Below are 9,678 nucleotides of genomic sequence, written 5' to 3'. Positions count from 1 at the left end.
CTTTGTTAACAGGAAAACAGGAAACATGAGACAACTTTCAGAGACAGTAACCAACTGTGGCCACAAGATGGCAGCAGCTGATCTGAGATCCTTTATTGGACAGAACGACTCTGTGACATCATCACAGAGACGGCCTTCACTTTGATAGATCTGATGTCACGTCTGCACTGCGATGATGAGAGCTGATAAACACATTGTTATTTATCCATGAAATCACCTCTGTCCTCTCAAGTGTCAACCCGTTCTCACTCCCGACGCGTAAAATACTGACAATTTGTCACGTCCCTTAACTTCTCATGCTGACGCTAAAGGTACCCTTCCATGTTTTTATGCGACGCTGTGGGTTGTCAATTCTTTCCAATATGAACCCGCGATCAGAGATGCTTCGAGCAGAGGCTCCAGCCATCCATTTTCTCCAATAATAACCCTTTCACGGCGAAACATGACGCCGTGAAGCACAATCTACCTGGAGAACCGGGGACCCTCTCCGCGAACGGTTTTTTCTCCCTAATTTAATGCTTTCTTTTAATGACATCGTTATAATTACTCAACAAAAACACATGAAAGTATCACTGATGATTCAACAATAAAATTGCTTCATGTTGTGGCCATCACACAGTGTTTTCCAAAGTGATTCACAATCTGAAAGTGCGCAGATTTAACGTACATAAACCTTTGTTAGGTTTATTATTTTCACTTCACACGTAAAACCCATTTATAGATTCATTCACCACTCCTGTTAGTTTTGGATGTGCTCGGCTCCAACCAATCAGACGCAACCTGTGTAAGCAAAGGATGATGGGAGAACGGAGAGACCCATTTATAAGAATAAGAAAATGAGGCGGAACTGATTGATTCTAATGCAGGTATGTAAAAAATACATATATTTAAAGTAATACCTTGATGTGTGTTTCAAAGTTTGTTTTTCATAAAAGTTTCAAACAAACAGAGGTGACTGATCTCGGAAACGGTTTAATGCATTTAAAAATGGCTACAGCTACCGTCAGCATGCTTGCTAGGTAACGACTACACGTGGCTACTGCAGCATTAGCCATTTAATCCAACGATGATGGATTAAATCTATTACAAACTTTAAAGGACTTGTGTGTTGTAAAATATCCTCACATGGTGCGTAAAGCAGTTTTTGCGCTAAGAGTTCTGCTGGCTCTTTATAAACTGATAATGCTAACGTTAATTGCTAACGTTAACCGGAGCGCCAAGACTGAAAATCATTTGAATTGCGTTAGTTATGTGTTTATGTCACTGAGTTCTGCAAAAATCTCTTTCCTCTTTAGCTTGAAAATGAGTGATTCTGAGGATCCCGAGCTGGAGGAAGAGCTTCAGGCTGCTGACGAACTCCTTCAAGATATGCAGGTAACATTTTTAGTGGAAACAGTTGTTAAAGAGGGAACACGCTTGTCTAATATTTTGTACGGAGTAAATGTTATATTATTTGAATTTTTTAAATAAATTTTTATATATGTGTATATATAAGTTTATGTCAAATTAAGTTGGTTAACTTAAGATGTTTGATAATCTTTGCTTTAATCATGGACTGTATTTTAGGTGTTCCCTTTTTTCCTTGTTAATTGCGTAGAATGATGCACAGAGTGAACCTCAGCCAAGACCAGTGCGCTGGAAAAAACGTGACAGACAGGGAGATTTTATTCCTCAAAGACTATCAACCAGTCGAAGTACTAGTTGCATGCCACGTGGTCAGTGTTCACACAACCATTGATTTTATCTCACAACTTGTTTTCACCAAAGAATTTCAGTAAGTAAATATTCTTCAATCCCCCCCCCCCCCCCACCCTTGTGTCCAGAGATCAGCATCAATGTCCACGTGAAGAACATAGTCATGTTGCCAGTCTCAACCCAACAAGAGGTACTTTACCTTCTTGTATATGTTGTGATTTCTGTTTACTTTTATATTTGTTGTTATAGTTGAGTTATGCAGGGCTTTTGTACTGTGCTAAGAAAGATACTGCCTAGAGTGTTTTTCACTTTGTGGAAGAGTTTCTTCCTTTCTTTATTTTTTTTCTGTTAGTGTGTGGAACTGAGGTGCTTCGTCAGGAGCTCCTTCAGTTGTTGGAGGATGGAGAAGAGGACGCAGCCATGACTTGTGAGACGTCGTCTGAGTCAGCTGCTACTCACTGGGCGATCAGAAATATGGTGTCCTCGCAAAAGAGGAAAGAGGCCAGGCCTTGTCTTATAGACAATATGTTAGCTACTCTGGATCCACAGTAACACCGTGTGTGTCATTGTGGCAAACAAGTAGTTGTGAGGTGTCTGGACTGCCTGCCTCTTCCATTCCTTTGTGCTGACTGTAATATTGCAGTTCAAACACGCTTTGTCCTGCACAACAGAGAGGCAGTAACATAAGGGTTTTTGCAGCCTTCATCAGAGTTTCACAAGCCAATAGGTACAGTTTTTAAGTCTTATGCATTTCTTGCTATGTACTATGAGTGGGTGCTGTTATTGTATATTTATTGTGTATCAGTTAATTTCTAATGCTTTATATATATATTGTGTGTTTTAATGTTAGTTCGGCTGTTGCCTGTGCAAAGGCCAGACCATGTGTGTGACTGCCCAGCAGGTAACGTTGAGGTTTCACCCGGCGCAATTGTGGCTCTTGTAACCATAAATGGTAAATTGCCCTTTTGTCACACACTACATACACAATAGATGTGTTTGGAGGTTCAAATTGTGCATTGCTATCTTGGTTTGAATTACCCTCGGCCCGCAGTATATTGTGTGGCTGTAGCTCAGGTGGCAGAGCAGGTCAGCCACTAATCAGAAGGTCGGTGGTTCGATCCCAGGCTGCCTCCTGGCTGCATGCCAAATATCCTTGGGCAAGATACTAACCCCATATTTGCCTACTGGTGGTGTAGGCAACAGCCTCGCCTCTGTCAGTGCACCCCAGGGCAGCTTTGGCTACAATGTAGCTTGCCATCCCCAGTGTGTGAATGGGTGAATGACTGAATGTAGTGTAAAGCGCTCCTTAAGGACTAGAAAAGCGCTATACAAATGCAGGCCATTTACCATTTATATGTGGGCACCTGTCAAAGGTCATTTAGATTTACCAGACCGATTTGAAAACAACATGAAATCTTCACAGCATGAAAAAAATGAATGCTTTGAGCCATGACTGAATTTATCCTTAGCCTTTCTAAAGGCCGTTATAACCTTGCACTGCCAGTGGTGAGCTGCACCAGCTGTGGCCTAATGAGGTCCCCCTCAGTTAAGGACATCCTGGGTAGTGGATATTGGCCTGGCACCTTAAATTTCTGCACCCTGTTTTCAATGGATGTCTTTCAGTCTTTCTATGACATTAAGAAGGCTGCACCAGGGATGTCACTTAAGGAATTTGTTAAAATGCTGGATGAACCAACAGCCCATTTTGGAAGGGTGAGTTTCTAAATTTGCCAAGTTCAAGGAAATTGTGCAAATCAATGTTTATGATGACTGTCCTTGAATATTCTGTTGTATGTCCTCTATGTAAAAGACTGGCCGAATATCAGCTGATGCCTTCAGTAAAAGTTTCTTGGAGTGGAGTGCTGTAAAGTTTGAGGTGGACAGGATGTGCAAGGAGCCATGCTTTAGCTGCCCTGCCTGCACTTGTGAGGAATTAGAGAAATTATTTTACTGCTATTGTTAATAATCATCATCATTACCATTGCATTAATAATACAGTTTACAGTATTGATATTGTATTCAGATGTTTAAACATATTGGTACCCAATTAGCCTTTATTACAGGTGCAGTTATAACCACGTTAAACTGTTGAGTTAAGTCAATAATCTTAAATGCTTTTGAATGCTTGTTATAATCTGAAATGTGTACGTACTGGCCCTCTGTCTGGTGGAAAAGGTTACAAGTTTCAGCTGGTGAAGGGAGAGGTGAAACTGAGTGCATTTCATGCTGACACACACTCACACATTAGATAGAATCATTTATAGGTGAGAGGTTAATCATGTTTGCTTGTAACTCTAAAAATTGTCTCTGTAAAAGAGGAACAGTTTCTTGCAGGGTGTGGGTCTGGTTTTCCAGACAAGAAGTGAAAGTCAGAAGGCTGACAGGAAGCATCTGCTGTGGAGATGGAGACAATGTTATTTTAAATTGTGTTAAGTCATTGTGGTTTTGAAACCTATGTATGAACTGTATCTGAGTGACGTTTAAGTGGCGTCAGTAAATTTAAGCCCTGAAAGGTATAAAACACCTGCTTATGCTCTGTAAGTCGGGGATCGGCGCTGTCTGCGTACAGCGGCGGTCTCCCCACGCGTGTCATTAAAATCATCGTTTGACTCCACCCGGACGGATCAGTGTTGTTATTATGGAAGTTGATTACCTCCTGTATCCCTCCTCAATATTGAACCTAACATTTTGGGAGGCTCGTCCGGTTATTGAGGAGGGAGAGTGAGTTGGAGGTGTAGACGGAGAAATCCGGGGTCCGAGGTGGTCAGACGGGCAGGCACGAATATCAGTGGTCGAAGTAAATGGGCATAAGCCGGCTTATCCAAAGGTAAGGTACTACTACCTGTTGAATTATTTCCAAAATGTGCCAAATTGGACATGAAAAAATTAGTCTACTTACTGAAATTACTGGTGGGTGTCTGTTTTGATTTTGGTGAAAATCTCATGAGAGTTGAAAGTTGAAGTTTGAAAGGGTTAAAGTCCCTTAAAGAAAGGAAAAAAGGAAAACAGTGAAAGGGTTAAAGTCCCTAAAGGGTTAACCTCTTAAGCCCCAAGCCTACCTGATCTCCTGCCTTTTGCCCCCGTATCAGGGGGCGTTGGGGCTTAAGAGGTTAACTTAAATTTGTCGAAATTGTTTAGGCGCTAAAGCTGTGAGGCCTGACAGTGGTTGTAAATATAAGACGTCTGTGTATTATAAATAAGAGATCTCTGTGTGAAAGGAGGCTGAGGCAGTGCTGGAGCTATTTTTAAACTTTGTGTGTGTGAATGTGAAAATGCAAATTAGTAAGCAGTGAACTGCTTAAACCAGAGTTGGTTTTACAAATACTGCTGCAAACATTGTTGAATGTGTGTGTTTAAGATGCCATTTATGTTTATTAGAGGGCTATAAATAAAGTTTTGAGTTGCCGTAGTGGATGTATAGTAATTGACTGAGTTTGGAGATATATATAAATATATTGAGTGCATGGTATATACTTAAGACTAACATATTACGTTCAGTAGTAACCTCTCTTCAGCAATAAATGCTGGTGTGTTTTATTTTTTAATTTCTTGTGTGTGCTGTGAGAATTAATAGAGGTTTCAATTTTTCTTGACTTGCTCTTTCTGATTATGAAAGGCATGTCTAAAATACTCTTAGGAAAGCGTATTTTGAGTTATATTCCTCAACTTCTGTCACAGTTTAAGTGTGTGAATGCTGTGAGAAGCAGGTTTTGAGTGATTGGGTGTGATTTGTACAAAAATAATAAGTAAGAAAAGCACTACGGAAGTTGATAGTAGAGTGAGTGAAAAGGGGAAGTTTGAGAGAAAAGGCGGTGTGTGTGAGACGATTTCTGATGTCTGAAAAGAGCTCTGTGGAGCACGCTGAAGACTGATGTGAATGCTGACAAATGCAAAGAATTTAGTATAGTTAAAAGTGTGTGCGTGAAATAAGGGTGCATTGTTTTTAGATCAAGAATTAGTAGAACTAAAGAGTTTGATTAGGCTGTAAAATGGGAAAGAGGAACAGAAAATATGGCTGCATGTGTGACAGGAAATGGTGTGTGTAAAAGGAACTCATAAAAGGAACTCACTGTCACAAGGGAGCACCCAGAGAGAGAAACAGACGAGTTAAACTCTAGGCAGATGAAGCAAATGGAGGTTTTAAGAAAAGAAATGAAAAGGATATTAATTGTATGCTTTAGTGTGTCAAAGAGGTGGACTTCTCTCAACCTGGAACCTTGAGTACGGCGGCAAAACCATAGATTAACAGAATTCGGAGGAAAACAGGCCAAGGTTTTGGCTTAAATTTTATAGCTTGACCTCTCACTTTGTCCCCATCATGAGAAGAAGCTCAAAGGACCGTTAATCTCCTGATGAAGACTGACAGAACATCGTGGACTTGAAGAATTAACAGCAGGCAAAAGACAGTGCAACTGAACCATTATTACTGACGACGACTGACGACACCAGCAGCATGTAAGAAAAGCACGTGATGCAACATGTACTGTGAATTACAGGCTGGGCAGTTGAACAGTGGGATAAAGAACTGTGGGAAAGCACTGGACACTGATTTTCAGATTTGCCATGCTTGGAGCAATCTTGAAAGAGACGACTGGAAGTATCAAGAGAGAAGCAGAAACCACATGATGAAAACATGCACGGTGAACTGCAGGTTGGTAAGAGCAGTGTGACATGACTGTCTGAAGGCACGGAATGTGATATTTTGCCAGGCTGGGACTTAACCTAAAAGGAAAATACTGAAAAGATCAACGGAGAAGAAACAGAGAAGCAGCAAACAGTTGACTTGGGACTAAAGTGGCTGGAGATGTCAAGACAACACAGGACACTGTGAAGAGAAGGACGGAGACCAGTGAGAGGTGAAGCCCAGATGAGTTCGACTGCGAGAATACAGGGTATAATTGGGTTGAAATTGAAGCCTGAACTCATGATGGTTTAAAGATGTCCCCCAGATCACAACAAAGAGGTAAAAAGAAAATAGAAAACACACATACACAAATTGTTACATGTGAAATTATTTTTGGAAAGAATCAGAAGTGAGATAGTTTGAATGCAGAACTCAGTGAAAAGATGCATGAATTAAACCTGATTATAACCTACATAGGCAATGAAGAAACAGCTTACACTCACTGAACATTAACATGAATACATAAAATGCAATGAAGAACATGCTTACATACATGACATAAGTTGGTATTTCTGACCAGAGAGAGAAAAAACGGGTAGTTTAAGCACTCATGATAATAATGAAAATGTCTCAGTTGTGTTATTTTCAGGGGCAAAGCAGACCTGGATCAATTTTCCACATGTAGCGGTCGGAAGAAAGTTATAGGTTAACATCACTGGACATGTTAAGGCAAGTTTCTGGTTGAATTGTTCACAGCACCTGAGTCCATGAACCTGACAAGCAAGCCCTGACTCCTGGCTGAGGACCAGGAATGCTGTTATTTCAGGTGGGAAATTAAAATTTGGGTTAGCAAATTTGGGAAAGAGAAAACTGACTGCTTAAGTGGAGAATTGTGAAGGAGTCTGAAACACTGCAAAAAGCAACATATGCAAAATCACATATACAAGCAGAAAATGCTTGAAGATGAGGAATAACTCAAAGAAGCTATATGAAAAAGGGAGTGAGTTATGGAAAAGAAAAGTGATTAAAGTAGTTTTTATAAGAGTGACTTAGGAGTGCTCTTGTACTGATTGATCAAAGCAAGTGATTAGTATTGAAAGAAAATGAAAATAATTCAATAAGGTGGTAATGTTTAAACATGTATTTCTCTTGTTACGGCAACTTCTTGAGATATGACTCAGTATGCAAATTAGCTGGAATGAGTGGTGACGAAGAAGCTTCCTGTTTGTCTGTGTGTGACTGAGGTTTTCAATTGAGGAAACAGAGCAGTGACTGAGGAGGATTGCTTGGTGAAATATAATGATAAAGTAACAGGTTTTATTGTAATGGGTTTGGTTGTATTGGGTTTATATCTTATGCTGAATCTAAGTATGTTAAAGTGCTTAAAGGGGGCGATTGTTGTGTGCAAATTGTGTGGTTTTAACAAGATTTGCGGTGTATTGAGGAGGTGAAATTATGTCAGTTGACCTGGGAGTGTCAGGACTCTGGTGGCAAAACTTTGGCATGTTTAAGATTTTTGAGGTTGTTGTTGTGGTGTTGGGTTTATTCTGTTCGTTAGGTTTGGGTTGTTTTCGTTTTTTATTTTTAATAGAGGGAGTTTTATTAAACATGGACATGTCTAGAATTGGCCCCATTATTTTTGTAACAGTGCACTTAGAGAAAACCTGTCAGGTGTTTTTTTTTTTGTTTGTTTTGTGTTTTGATGAGCTAATAATCAGCTCTCTTTTTCTCATTTTTGTTCTGAGCAGGCCTGAAAGAGTGAATAACAGCGCTGACAAATTCTCGGGAGAGCAAATATAAGGTGGGCTTTCCAGATTACAACTGGCTGAGGAGAAGGCTACCTGTGGGGACCTAATCAGGTCGTAAGTCCCTGTCTAAAAGGATTGTAGCGATTCAATCCAGTCCAAAAGCATAAAGAACTGTTTTCCTAAAAACAAAATAAAACAAATGAATGAGCTCATGTTGCTGAGGGTGGAGAATCTGATTACTGGCGTGGGAGTCTCCACTATTAGCAAAAACCTGGTGTGAATGCATGTGAGTGAATGTGTGTGACTGGACCAAAGTTGGGATGACTAATTTTTTTTTATTTCCTAAGCTTGGGTGAAGCATTTTTGTTTGACACATGAGATGTGTCAAAAAAGGGGGAATTTAAGGTTTAATTTGCAATAGGTTTTAGGATCATTCTATGACTTTTGGAGTCTTTTGATAATCTAGATATGGTAAAACTGAAGCAGAAATTGTTATTTTTATGTTAAGGTTAAAGGATTAAAGTGAACTGAATCCTGTTTAGAAGATAAAATGCCGGTGTTTATAAGAAGCAGTGTAAAAAACTTTAAGGAAAACTGTGGGAATAAAAGATATGGGGAAACTAGTGAAGATTGTGGGAGTAGAAAATGTTTGATTTCTTTTTGATTTCTAGAAGAAGTGGTTATAATGTAGGCTTACACATATAGATATTACATAGATTTATCGTTAGGATAGAGGAGAGAGCTTATACGTAGAAATGATTTTTACACATTGCATTTTGGTGCTTATTAAAGAGTTGTGGCTGAGATTCAGGGACACATGGTGCCAAAAACAATTCAGCGAAAAACTTGCCTGAAATTTTCCAGTGATGGTAACCGATAACTGGAGGAGAAGATGTCCTTTAATCTTCTTTTTAGGGTGGGGACAAAGTGAGAGGTCAAGCTGTAAAATTTTAAGCCAGAGCTTGGCCTGTCTGTCGTCCCAATTCTGTTAATCTATCCTTTTGCCGCTGTACTCAGGTTTCCAGGTTGAGAGAAATCCACCTGCATTAAGAGACTAAAACATTCATTTACTATTTTCTGAAAACATTCACTTACTATTTCTTTTCTGAAAAAACATCCATTCGCTTCATCTGCCTAGATTTTACTCTCTCTCTCTTGGTGCATAGTTCACACAGTCAGGCAGTTGCCTTTTATGGGCATGCAGATTTCCGGTCACAGACACACAGCTACTCACCCCCAGCAGCTGCAAAGCCGTCTCCACGTTCTCTCTCAACACTCTCAGCCACAATTCTCCGCTCCTCAATATGAATGTATAAAACCAGTAATAATTATCCCTAGAAACACACCTTCAAGAAAATTCACTGTATTTAGTCATTTATTCATACTCCATGTGACAAATGCAATTCATGTAAAGAAGATCCCCAATAGGTGAAATTTCAATTCGGCACGACCCCGAAATAAGCATGCCTTTTATCTAAATAAAATGAAATTACTATACCACATCTATTGCTGAAATTCGTGCTTGATCACACCCCATATTATGATAAAACCAACAGTAAATCAAATGTAACGTCTTATATTATTGAACTGAAACAAGAACCACTTAAAAAT

General features: G+C 39.7%; 1 long non-coding RNA gene across 1 annotated transcript; it reads left to right on the top strand.

Moving 5' to 3' along the window:
- Positions 1–872: 872 nt before the first annotated feature.
- LOC146521140 (uncharacterized) lies at positions 873–8,675 on the top strand. The gene is made up of 4 exons (XR_014873223.1): positions 873–1,374; positions 2,048–2,422; positions 2,546–2,647; positions 3,176–8,675. It is a non-coding gene; the product is annotated as an uncharacterized LOC146521140 (long non-coding RNA).
- Positions 8,676–9,678: the final 1,003 nt, after the last annotated feature.

Source organism: Neolamprologus multifasciatus, chromosome 3, assembly GCF_963576455.1.
Source record: "Neolamprologus multifasciatus chromosome 3, fNeoMul1.2, whole genome shotgun sequence".
Taxonomy (NCBI): Eukaryota; Metazoa; Chordata; class Actinopteri; order Cichliformes; family Cichlidae; genus Neolamprologus; species Neolamprologus multifasciatus.
This window is presented reverse-complemented; position numbering and strand designations above follow the sequence as displayed.